Genomic DNA, 10,000 nt, shown 5'->3' on the forward strand with positions numbered 1-10,000 from the left:
CAGACGCGGTTTTTTGCGCCGCCCCGGCTGACGCAGTTCGGACTTGGCACTTTTTGGCTGAGCCTGGCTGGCGGCCCACTCACTCGATCGCCATGTCTGTTTGCCACAGTTTTCCCGGTGGTGCCGCACCCGGGCTCGCCCCGGCTGACGCAGTTTTCGCGCCGCCCCGGCTGACGCGGTTTCGTGCCGCCCCGGCAGACGCGGTTTTTTGCGCCGCCCCGGCTGACGCGGTTTTTTGCCGCCCCGGCTGACGCAGTTCGGACTTGGCACTTTTCGGCTGTGCCTGGCTGGCGGCCCACTCACTCGATCGCCATGTCTGTTTGCCACAGTTTTCCCGGTGGTGCCGCACCCGGGCTCGCCCCGGCAGACGCGTTTTTTTTTTTTCTTTCGCCCCGGCTGACGCAGTTTTCGCGCCGCCCCGGCTGACGCGGTTTCGTGCCGCCCCGGCAGACGCGGTTTTTTGCGCCGCCCCGGCTGACGCGGTTTTTGCCGCCCCGGCTGACGCAGTTCGGACTTAGCACTTTTTGGCTGAGCCTGGCTGGTGGCCCACTCACTCGATCGCCATGTCTGTTAGCCACAGTTTTCCCGGTGGTGCCGCACCCGGGCTCGCCCCGGCTGACGCAGTTTTCGCGCCGCCCCGGCTGACGCGGTTTCGTGCCGCCCCGGCAGACGCGGTTTTCGCGCCGCCCCGGCTGACGCGGTTTTTGCCGCCCCGGCTGACGCAGTTCGGACTTAGCACTTTTCGGCTGTGCCTGGCTGGCGGCCCACTCACTCGATCGCCATGTCTGTTTGCCACAGTTTTCCCGGTGGTGCCGCACCCGGGCTCGCCCCGGCTGACGCAGTTTTCGCGCCGCCCCGGCTGACGCGGTTTCGTGCCGCCCCGGCAGACGCGGTTTTCGCGCCGCCCCGGCTGACGCGGTTTCGTGCCGCCCCGGCAGACGCGGTTTTTTGCCGCCCCAGCTGACGCAGTTCGGACTTAGCACTTTTTGGCTGAGCCTTGCTGGCGGCCCACTCACTCGATCGCCATGTCTGTTTGCCACAGTTTTCCCGGTGGTGCCGCACCCGGGCTCGCCCCGGCAGACGCGTTTTTTTTTTTCTTTCGCCCCGGCTGACGCAGTTTTCGCGCCGCCCCGGCAGACGCGGTTTTCGCGCCGCCCCGGCAGACGCGGTTTTTTGCGCCGCCCCGGCTGACGCGGTTTTTTGCCGCCCCGGCTGACGCAGTTCGGACTTGGCACTTTTTGGCTGAGCCTGGCTGGCGGCCCACTCACTCGATCGCCATGTCTGTTTGCCACAGTTTTCCCGGTGGTGCCGCACCCGGGCTCGCCCCGGCTGACGCAGTTTTCGCGCCGCCCCGGCTGACGCGGTTTCGTGCCGCCCCGGCAGACGCGGTTTTTTGCGCCGCCCCGGCTGACGCGGTTTTTTGCCGCCCCGGCTGACACGGTTCGGACTTTGCACTTTTCGGCTGTGCCTGGCTGGCGGCCCACTCACTCGATCGCCATGTCTGTTTGCCACAGTTTTCCCGGTGGTGCCGCACCCGGGCTCGCCCCGGCAGACGCGTTTTTTTTTTTTTTTTCTTTCGCCCCGGCTGACGCAGTTTTCGCGCCGCCCCGGCTGACGCGGTTTCGTGCCGCCCCGGCAGACGCGGTTTTTTGCGCCGCCCCGGCTGACGTGGTTTTTGCCGCCCCGGCTGACGCAGTTCGGACTTTGCACTTTTTGGCTGAGCCTGGCTGGCGGCCCACTCACTCGATCGCCATGTCTGTTTGCCACAGTTTTCCCGGTGGTGCCGCACCCGGGCTCGCCCCGGCAGACGCGTTTTTTTTTTTCCTTCGCCCCGGCAGACGTGGTTCCCCCCCCCCCCTCCGTCTTTCTTTTTGTTTTTTTTTTTCGCCGCGGCTGAAGTGGATTTTTCGGTGCCTCGACGCCCCGGTAGTCGCGGTTTTTCCGTTTCCGCACGGCCCCGGCTGACGCTGCTCGGTCACAGTCGCCTTTTGTGGTGATTGCAGACTTCTTGAGCGCGGGTGTTTTTTTTTTTTGTTGTTGTTGTTGTTTTATTACGCATTCGCTCCAGCAGACGCTGTTTAGACTTTTTGTTTCCTCTTTTATCCTGCGACGAGGTGACGAGGTTTATTCGGTGCCCCGCCGCCCCGGCTGAAGTGATTTTTCCTGTCCCGTGCCGCCCCGGCTGACGCGGTTGGGACTTCGCGTTTGTTCGGCCGCCACGGGTTTTGGCGCACTCGCTCGGTTGCTTGTTGTTGCCACTTGTTGCGAACCCAGGTTTCTTGAGCGAGCGCGGGCGTTTTTTCTTCCTTTCTTTCTTTGTTCTATGTGTTAGCGAATCGGCCTTTAATATCACACGAGGACTCACAACCAACAATTTTCAGTTTGAAGTGTAAAAAATCTGCAGGTGTTGACGTAACTGACTTGCCCCGTACCCTTGAGTACATCCATGAAGTTCTCGTAGTACTACTAAATCGCATTATTCCAAGTGGAGAAATTCCCATAAACTTGCAAACCTCTACACGAAAATCGGTGCGCGTGATAAAGTTGAAAATTATCGTCCGATATCAAATGTGCCTTCTATAACACAAATTCTAGGAAAAAAAAAAAAAAAAACACTTGTTCGCCGTTTTCTGCGCCGTGACTGGCAGCACTCCGGCGAAGCGAAACGGGGTCGATTCGAGCACGATATCGGCGTCTTTCGACGTGCTCGCCGGCGACCGTCGCACGAGTACGTCGCACGAGCGCGTCTGCCGGGGCGCCGTTTGCGAAGCCGACGCAAAAGTGGGAACCGCCGCTCGGATGATCGCCGCTTTCGGCAGAGTGAGTGTTGGCACTCCGGGGAAGCGAAACAGCGTGAATGCGCCCACGAAATCGGCGTATTTTGAAGTGCCCGCCGGCGACCGTCGCACGAGTACGGTAAACCGCGTCAGCCGGGGCGTAGTTCGGGACGCCGACGAAAAAGTGGGAAGCGCAACTCGGATCTTCGCCGTTTTTGCAGGAGTGAGTGGCGGCCCTCCTGCGAGACCAAGAAGCATCGATTCGTGCACGAATTCGGCGCCTTTCGACGTGATCGCCGGCGACCGTCGCTCGAGTAGGGCAAACCGCGTCTGCCGGGGCGGGCTTCGGGACGCCGATGCGAAAGTGGGAAACGCTGCTCGGATGTTCGCCGTTTTTGGCCGAGTGAGTGCTGGCACACGGGCGAAGCCAAACGGGGCCGATTACGGCACGATATCGGCGTCTTTCGACGTGCCCGCCGGCGACCGTCGCACGAGTACGGTAAACCGCGTCAGCCCGGGCGGAGTTCGGGACGCCGATGCGAAAGTGGAGAACGCCGCTCGGATCTTCGCCGTTTTTGGAGGAGTGAGTGGCGGCACTCCGGAGAAGCCAAGGAGCGCCAATTAGCGCACGATATCGGCGTCTTTCGACGCGCTCGCCGGCGACCGTCGCACGAGTAGGGCAAACCGCGTCTGCCGGGGCGGGGTTTACGACGCCGACGCAAAAGTGGGAACCGCCGCTCGGATGTTGGCCGTTTTTGGCAGAGTGAGTGCTGGCACTCCGGCGACGCGAAAGAGCGCGAATGCGCCCACGAAAGTGGCGTATTTGGACGTGCGTGACGGCGACCGCTGCAGGAGTACGAAAAACCACGTCAGCCGGGGCGAGCGACACACGGCGGTCTGGGTGCTTATCGCTGCTATTATAGGGGCACCCCGGCAGACGCAGAAAAAAAAAAAAAATTTTCGACCTTCTTTTTTGCTGGTCGAGCTCGGGTAACCCAGGTCGCAATGGGAGCCGCGCACGAAAGCGGCGTCGCGAGACGCGTTCGCGGTCGCTAGTCGCACGAGCTCGGCAACCGCGTCAGCCGGCGCGGAGTTCGGGATGCCGACGGCTAAGTGGGTACCGCTGCTCGGATGTTCGCCGTTTTTGGCCGAGTGAGTGCTGGCACTCCGGTGAAGCCAAGGAGCGCCAATTCGTGCACGATATCGGCGTCTTTCGACGTGCCCGCCGGCCACCGCCGCACGAGTACGGCAAACCGCGTCTGCCGGGGCGGGGTTCGCGACGCGTACGCAATAGTGGGAACCGTCGCTCGGATGTTCGTCGTCTTTGGCCGAGCGAGTGCTGGCACTCCGGCGAAGCCAAACGGGGCCGATTCCGGCACGATATCGGCGTCTTTCTACGTGCTCGCCGGCGACCGTCGCACGAGTACGGCAAAGTGCGTCTGCCGGGGCGGGGTTTGCGACGCGTACGCAATAGTGAGAACCGTCGCTCGGATGTTCGTCGTCTTTCGCCGAGCCAGTGCTGGCACTCCGGCGAAGCCGAACGGAGCCGATTCGGGCACGATATCGGCGTCTTTCCACGTGCTCGCCGGCGACCGTCGCACGAGTACGGTAAACCGCGTCAGCCGGGGCGGAGTTCGGGACGCCGATGCGAAAGTGGGAAGCGCCGCTCGGATCTTCGCCGTTTTTGGAGGAGTCAGTGGCGGCACTCCGGTGAAGCCAAGGTGCGCCAATTCGCGCACGATATCGGCGTCTTTCGACGTGCCCGCCGGCCACCGTCGCACGAGTACGGCAAACCTCGTCTGCCGGGGCGGGGTTTGCGACGCCGACGCAAAAGTGGGAACCGCCGCTCGGATGTTCGCCGTTTTTGGCAGAGTGAGTGCTGGCACTCCGGCGAAGCGAAAGAGCGTGAATGCGCCCACGAAAGTAGCGTATTTGGACGTGCTTGACGGCGACCGCCGCAGGAGTACGAAAAACCACGTCAGCCGGGGCGAGCGACCCACGGCGGTCTGGGTGCTTATCGCTGCTATTATAGGGGCACCCCGGCAGACGCAGAAAGAAAAAAAAAATGGGGACATGGCGTGCGTCACCGTGCGGCTTCGCAGCGTTGCCGAAGTCGCCGAGCCCTTCGACTGAGCCGAACGGCGGACAGGGAACGTTGGTCGGCCGTTCTAACCTGTCGGTGCCACGCCGAGACGTCGTTAAGGAAAACCGCGTCGTGGGCCTCTACGACGCCGTCGAGTCGTTGTACGTTTGGTGTCCAGCGTGTCGGCGGCGAGTAGCGGACACGTCGTTCACGACTTCGGTCTTTCGCAGTCGACGCGAACTTGCGGAGAGTCGTGGTGCCTCACGTTTTCGGCAGAAACCGCGGCGGAATTTTCCCGTGCGTGCGCGCACGACCTCGGTGCTGTGCCGTCAGCGTAGTGTTGCACAAACTCGTGGCCTACCCAAGGTGCGGTACGTTTGCGGCCGTATCCTCGGTGGGAATTTCGTGAGTAGGGTCGCAAATTCTACGACCTCGGCGGGTTTGAGAGCGACGTAGACTTGTGGCACGCTCAACATGCCACACGTTTCGGGGCACACCCGCGGTGAAATTTTCTCGAGTACGCTCGTATTAGGGCCCAAGGAGGTCTGGGTACTTATCGCTGCTATTATGTGGGGGTTCTCGTGAGCGGCGTACGCGAAAGCGACCGGGTGTCTGATATGCGGCGGGCTTCGGCCTCGTCAAGCGTGTCCTCGGGTCTGCTCCAGGGGAATCCACGGCAGTCGTCTGCAGCCTCATCCGCTTGATGCGTTAGGGGCTGGTTGTCGGACGGTGCCGTTTTACCACGATATCGAGGTGTGTTCCGTGTCGTCCTCGGGCGATTCAGATGCGAAAGCGCCGAAGACGCGGGCGTGACCCGTCGTCTGGCGGCTTTGCAGTCTCGGCTCCGTTGCTAGTTCCGGCCGGTCCACCGACAGTGCAGCGGGCTTGGGCAACCCGCACGGCGCGACCGAGTCGATGCAACGAAAAAGAGCGAGCATGAACGTGCTTCTTGCCGCACGGCTCCCACTCGTCTTTCGGGAAGGTTGTGCCGTAGCGAGCTCGAACGCCGTCATCTCGGAGTGCAAAATAAGCGTGTTGGGGCGCCTGAAGGTGGCCTCCGCCGCACACAGACTGCGTCCGGCCCGCCGAGGGCGAGGACGGACGCGCAGTCGAACGATTACCTGGTTGATCCTGCCAGTAATCATATGCTTGTCTCAAAGATTAAGCCATGCATGTCTAAGTACATGCCGAAATAAGGCGAAACCGCGAATGGCTCATTAAATCAGTTATGGTTCCTTAGATCGTTTCTTCCTACTTGGATAACTGTGGCAATTCTAGAGCTAATACATGCAGTGAGCCTGGAGCCCTTTGGGTAACGGGTGCTTTTATTAGACCAAGATCGATCGGGTTTCGGCCCGTATTGTGTGGTGACTCTGGATAACTTTGTGCTGATCGCATGGCCACGAGCCGGCGACGTTTCTTTCAAGTGTCTGCCTTATCAACTTTCGATGGTAGGTTACTTGCTTACCATGGTTGTTACGGGTAACGGAGAATCAGGGTTCGATTCCGGAGAGGGAGCCTGAGAAACGGCTACCACATCCAAGGAAGGCAGCAGGCGCGCAAATTACCCACTCCCGGCACGGGGAGGTAGTGACGAAAAATAACAATACGGGACTCTTTTGAGGCCCCGTAATTGAAATGAGTACACTCTAAATCCTTTAACGAGGATCAATTGGAGGGCAAGTCTGGTGCCAGCAGCCGCGGTAATTCCAGCTCCAATAGCGTATACTAAAGCTGCTGCGGTTAAAAAGCTCGTAGTTGGATCTCAGTTCCAGACGAGTAGTGCATCTACCCGATGCGACGGCTCGGACTGAACATCATGCCGGTTCTTTCTTGGTGCACTTCATTGTGTGCCTCGAGATGGCCGGTGCTTTTACTTTGAAAAAATTAGAGTGCTCAACGCAGGCGAGTCGCCTGAATAAACTTGCATGGAATAATAGAACAAGACCTCGTTTCTGTTCTGTTGGTTTTTGGAATACGAGGTAATGATTAAGAGGGACGGACGGGGGCATTCGTATTGCGGCGCTAGAGGTGAAATTCTTGGACCGTCGCAAGACGAACTACTGCGAAAGCATTTGCCAAGAATGTTTTCATTGATCAAGAACGAAAGTCAGAGGTTCGAAGGCGATCAGATACCGCCCTAGTTCTGACCATAAACGATGCCAACCAGCGATCCGCCTGAGTTACTCAAATGACTCGGCGGGCAGCTTCCGGGAAACCAAAGTATTTGGGTTCCGGGGGAAGTATGGTTGCAAAGCTGAAACTTAAAGGAATTGACGGAAGGGCACCACCAGGAGTGGAGCCTGCGGCTTAATTTGACTCAACACGGGAAAACTTACCCGGCCCGGACACTGGGAGGATTGACAGATTGAGAGCTCTTTCTTGATTCGGTGGATGGTGGTGCATGGCCGTTCTTAGTTGGTGGAGCGATTTGTCTGGTTAATTCCGATAACGAACGAGACTCTAGCCTATTAAATAGGTGCGGGGTTCCCAGCACCTTACAACCTTCTTAGAGGGACAAGCGGCTCCTAGCCGCACGAAACAGAGCAATAACAGGTCTGTGATGCCCTTAGATGTCCGGGGCCGCACGCGCGCTACACTGAAGGAAGCAGCGTGTCTTTATCCCTGTCTGAAAAGACTGGGTAACCCGTGGAACTTCTTTCGTGATTGGGATAGGGGCTTGCAATTGTTCCCCTTGAACGAGGAATTCCCAGTAAGCGCGAGTCATAAGCTCGCGTTGATTACGTCCCTGCCCTTTGTACACACCGCCCGTCGCTACTACCGATTGAATGATTTAGTGAGGTCTTCGGACCGATGTCCGGCGCGGCCTTTCGGTTGCGCCGGTCTGTTGGAAAGATGACCAAACTTGATCATTTAGAGGAAGTAAAAGTCGTAACAAGGTTTCCGTAGGTGAACCTGCGGAAGGATCATTAACGGATTGTGAAGGGTGAGCGCCTCAGCTGCGTCTGCGCCCGACACTTTCTGCCGCTGACCCCGTTTGGACGCGGGGTCGGCTTTTCCCCACGGGGCTGCCTGAATGTGGAGCGGCACCCCGTGACAAATTGTTGCGCCCAGCGGACGCCAACACCGCGACCTTGGACGGTCGGCCAGGTGGCGGACGCGGGTACAAACGGCGCAACGCACTCATAGGTCGGCTTTCGACCCGCCACTGCACCGTGGCTCGAAGCGCTCGAAATGCGCGACCCGACCGCTGCGGGACCGCCTAGTACTGTAAACAGGAGCGGCGGAGCGCGAACGGCGAGTCGTGGTTACGTCGGTAGAAGGCGAGGCTGCGCGTTCCCGAAACGCCAGCCGAGTGCCCTCCCGACCGTTCGAGCGTGCAAGAACGAGACCCGACAATCGCGCGGCGACTGCCAAGTACGAGAGGAACGGCACAAGCGTCGGCGGTCGGTCAAGGAACTGGCGATGTGACGGGTCCGCTGTGCACCAGTGCATACCGTCCCGCCGTCCGCGGCAAGCGCCTCCGCGTCCTCGGGTGACGGAGGCTGCCGGTCGGTTCTTGCAGGCGAGGGATCTCGCTGGCACCGGTTCGCGTTGACGCGCGGCCGGTCATGGCACGGCGATGCGACGGCCGAGGTGCGCAGTACTCGATGGAGGAACCGCACGCTCCGATGACCGTCCCGCCCTCCGCGGCGTATGCGTACCGACCGTAATGGTTGCAGCAGCGCCGGCCGGCTTTTGAATTCGCCACACGAAACACGGTGCGAGATCGCGGTTAGGGGAGCGTCGACGTTGCCAGGCGTTTTGCTTGCTGCCGAGGGAAAGGCGGCACGGCCACGTCGCGCTCGTCGCGATTAGCGGGTCTGCGCGCTTTGGGAAGGTGCCGCAACGACTTGCCGAAAGAGGAAGCACGGAAGAACGAGGGACTTGGACGTCCCGACAATTGAACGCACTTGCGGCCAGGCCCTTGCTGGCTTCGTTCTTCCGCCTCGAGTAGGCTCGTACGCGGCTCCGGCGCCGAAAGTGGTCCTTGGCACCGACTTCGGTGGACGTGGGAAGTGCCGCGCAAGTACGGCGCGCCTGGCTCCACCTGTTGGCTAAAGTAGGCAGCCGGATCGGCATTTTGGTGTGCGGTGGCAAACCGTGGATGCGAAAAAAGCTTGTGCGATTTCGTGGAACAAAAAGCGGGGGTCCCCCTTTTTATGCGGAGGAGACCGACCCGCCCGCCGTGGTGAACCGCGACGCCACGGTAAAAACGGGAGAGGCTTGTCGATGGGACCGTGCATCCCGCGCTCCACGGAGGCCGGGAGGCGGCCGCCCGAGGAAATGTGTAGCCGTCGAGGCCCGCATCTGCGTGCACTCTTATCCAAATGGGTGTACCGCAGGCATTTTCTGGTTAGGCGGGCCAATGAGAGCGAGCACACAACGATACCTACGGGTCCGGCTTGGAGAACCGGCTTCGACGCCTCCCGAGTATTTATAGAGGGGTGGACCACGAAAGCACTCGCAAGTAGCGGAAGCGAAACGCCGTCCGAAACACACCGTTTGCTCGATTTGCGGCAGCCGAAAAAGGCGCGGCAGAGTTTTGGAGTCCAAGCGTGCGCTGAAAAGCGCCCTTCTTGGCCACTGTTTGGCCGAGTGCCAGAAACGTTTGGTTTTGACTGTACGGAATTGAACAAACACTTTTTCACGACTCTAAGCGGTGGATCACTCGGTTCTCGGGTCGATGAAGAACGCAGCCAGCTGCGAGACTTGGTGTGAATTGCAGGACACACTGAGCACTGATTCTTTGAACGCACATTGCGGCCTTGGGTCTTCCCTTGGCTTCGTCTGTCTGAGGGTCGGATCACATATCAAGAGAGCCTTCGGCGCACAAGGGAACGTGAGCCGTCGACTCGTTTTGACCGCGTCGGCAACACGGACAGCACGCTGAACACCTCACAGCGAGCGCCAACAGCGGCCACTCAAGGGCGAGACGGTGGCGACCGTCGTGCCAGAGCCCAACCGAAACGGGGGCGACCGACTGCATTGAGGATGTGGCACCTCGTTGAGACCGCCGCAGGACTTCGAGTCGGAAGGAAGCCTGCAGGGAAAGTGCGGTCGAGGTTGCGTACTCCTCTCTGCGACCGGGCGCGCAAGAGCTGCGAGAGCCACGGACGCGCAACTTTAACGCACGGTA

General features: G+C 60.1%; 2 non-coding genes across 2 annotated transcripts; both read left to right on the plus strand.

Moving 5' to 3' along the window:
- The first annotated feature begins 5,978 nt into the window (after window positions 1-5,978).
- LOC142794047 (small subunit ribosomal RNA) lies at window positions 5,979-7,793 on the plus strand. The gene has a single exon (XR_012892029.1). It is a non-coding gene; the product is annotated as a small subunit ribosomal RNA (ribosomal RNA).
- Window positions 7,794-9,512: 1,719 nt separating this feature from the next.
- On the plus strand, window positions 9,513-9,665 carry LOC142794059 (5.8S ribosomal RNA). The gene has a single exon (XR_012892037.1). It is a non-coding gene; the product is annotated as a 5.8S ribosomal RNA (ribosomal RNA).
- The last annotated feature ends 335 nt before the right edge of the window (window positions 9,666-10,000 follow it).

Source organism: Rhipicephalus microplus, unplaced genomic scaffold (genome assembly GCF_043290135.1).
Source record: "Rhipicephalus microplus isolate Deutch F79 unplaced genomic scaffold, USDA_Rmic scaffold_366, whole genome shotgun sequence".
Classification (NCBI taxonomy): Eukaryota; Metazoa; Arthropoda; class Arachnida; order Ixodida; family Ixodidae; genus Rhipicephalus; species Rhipicephalus microplus.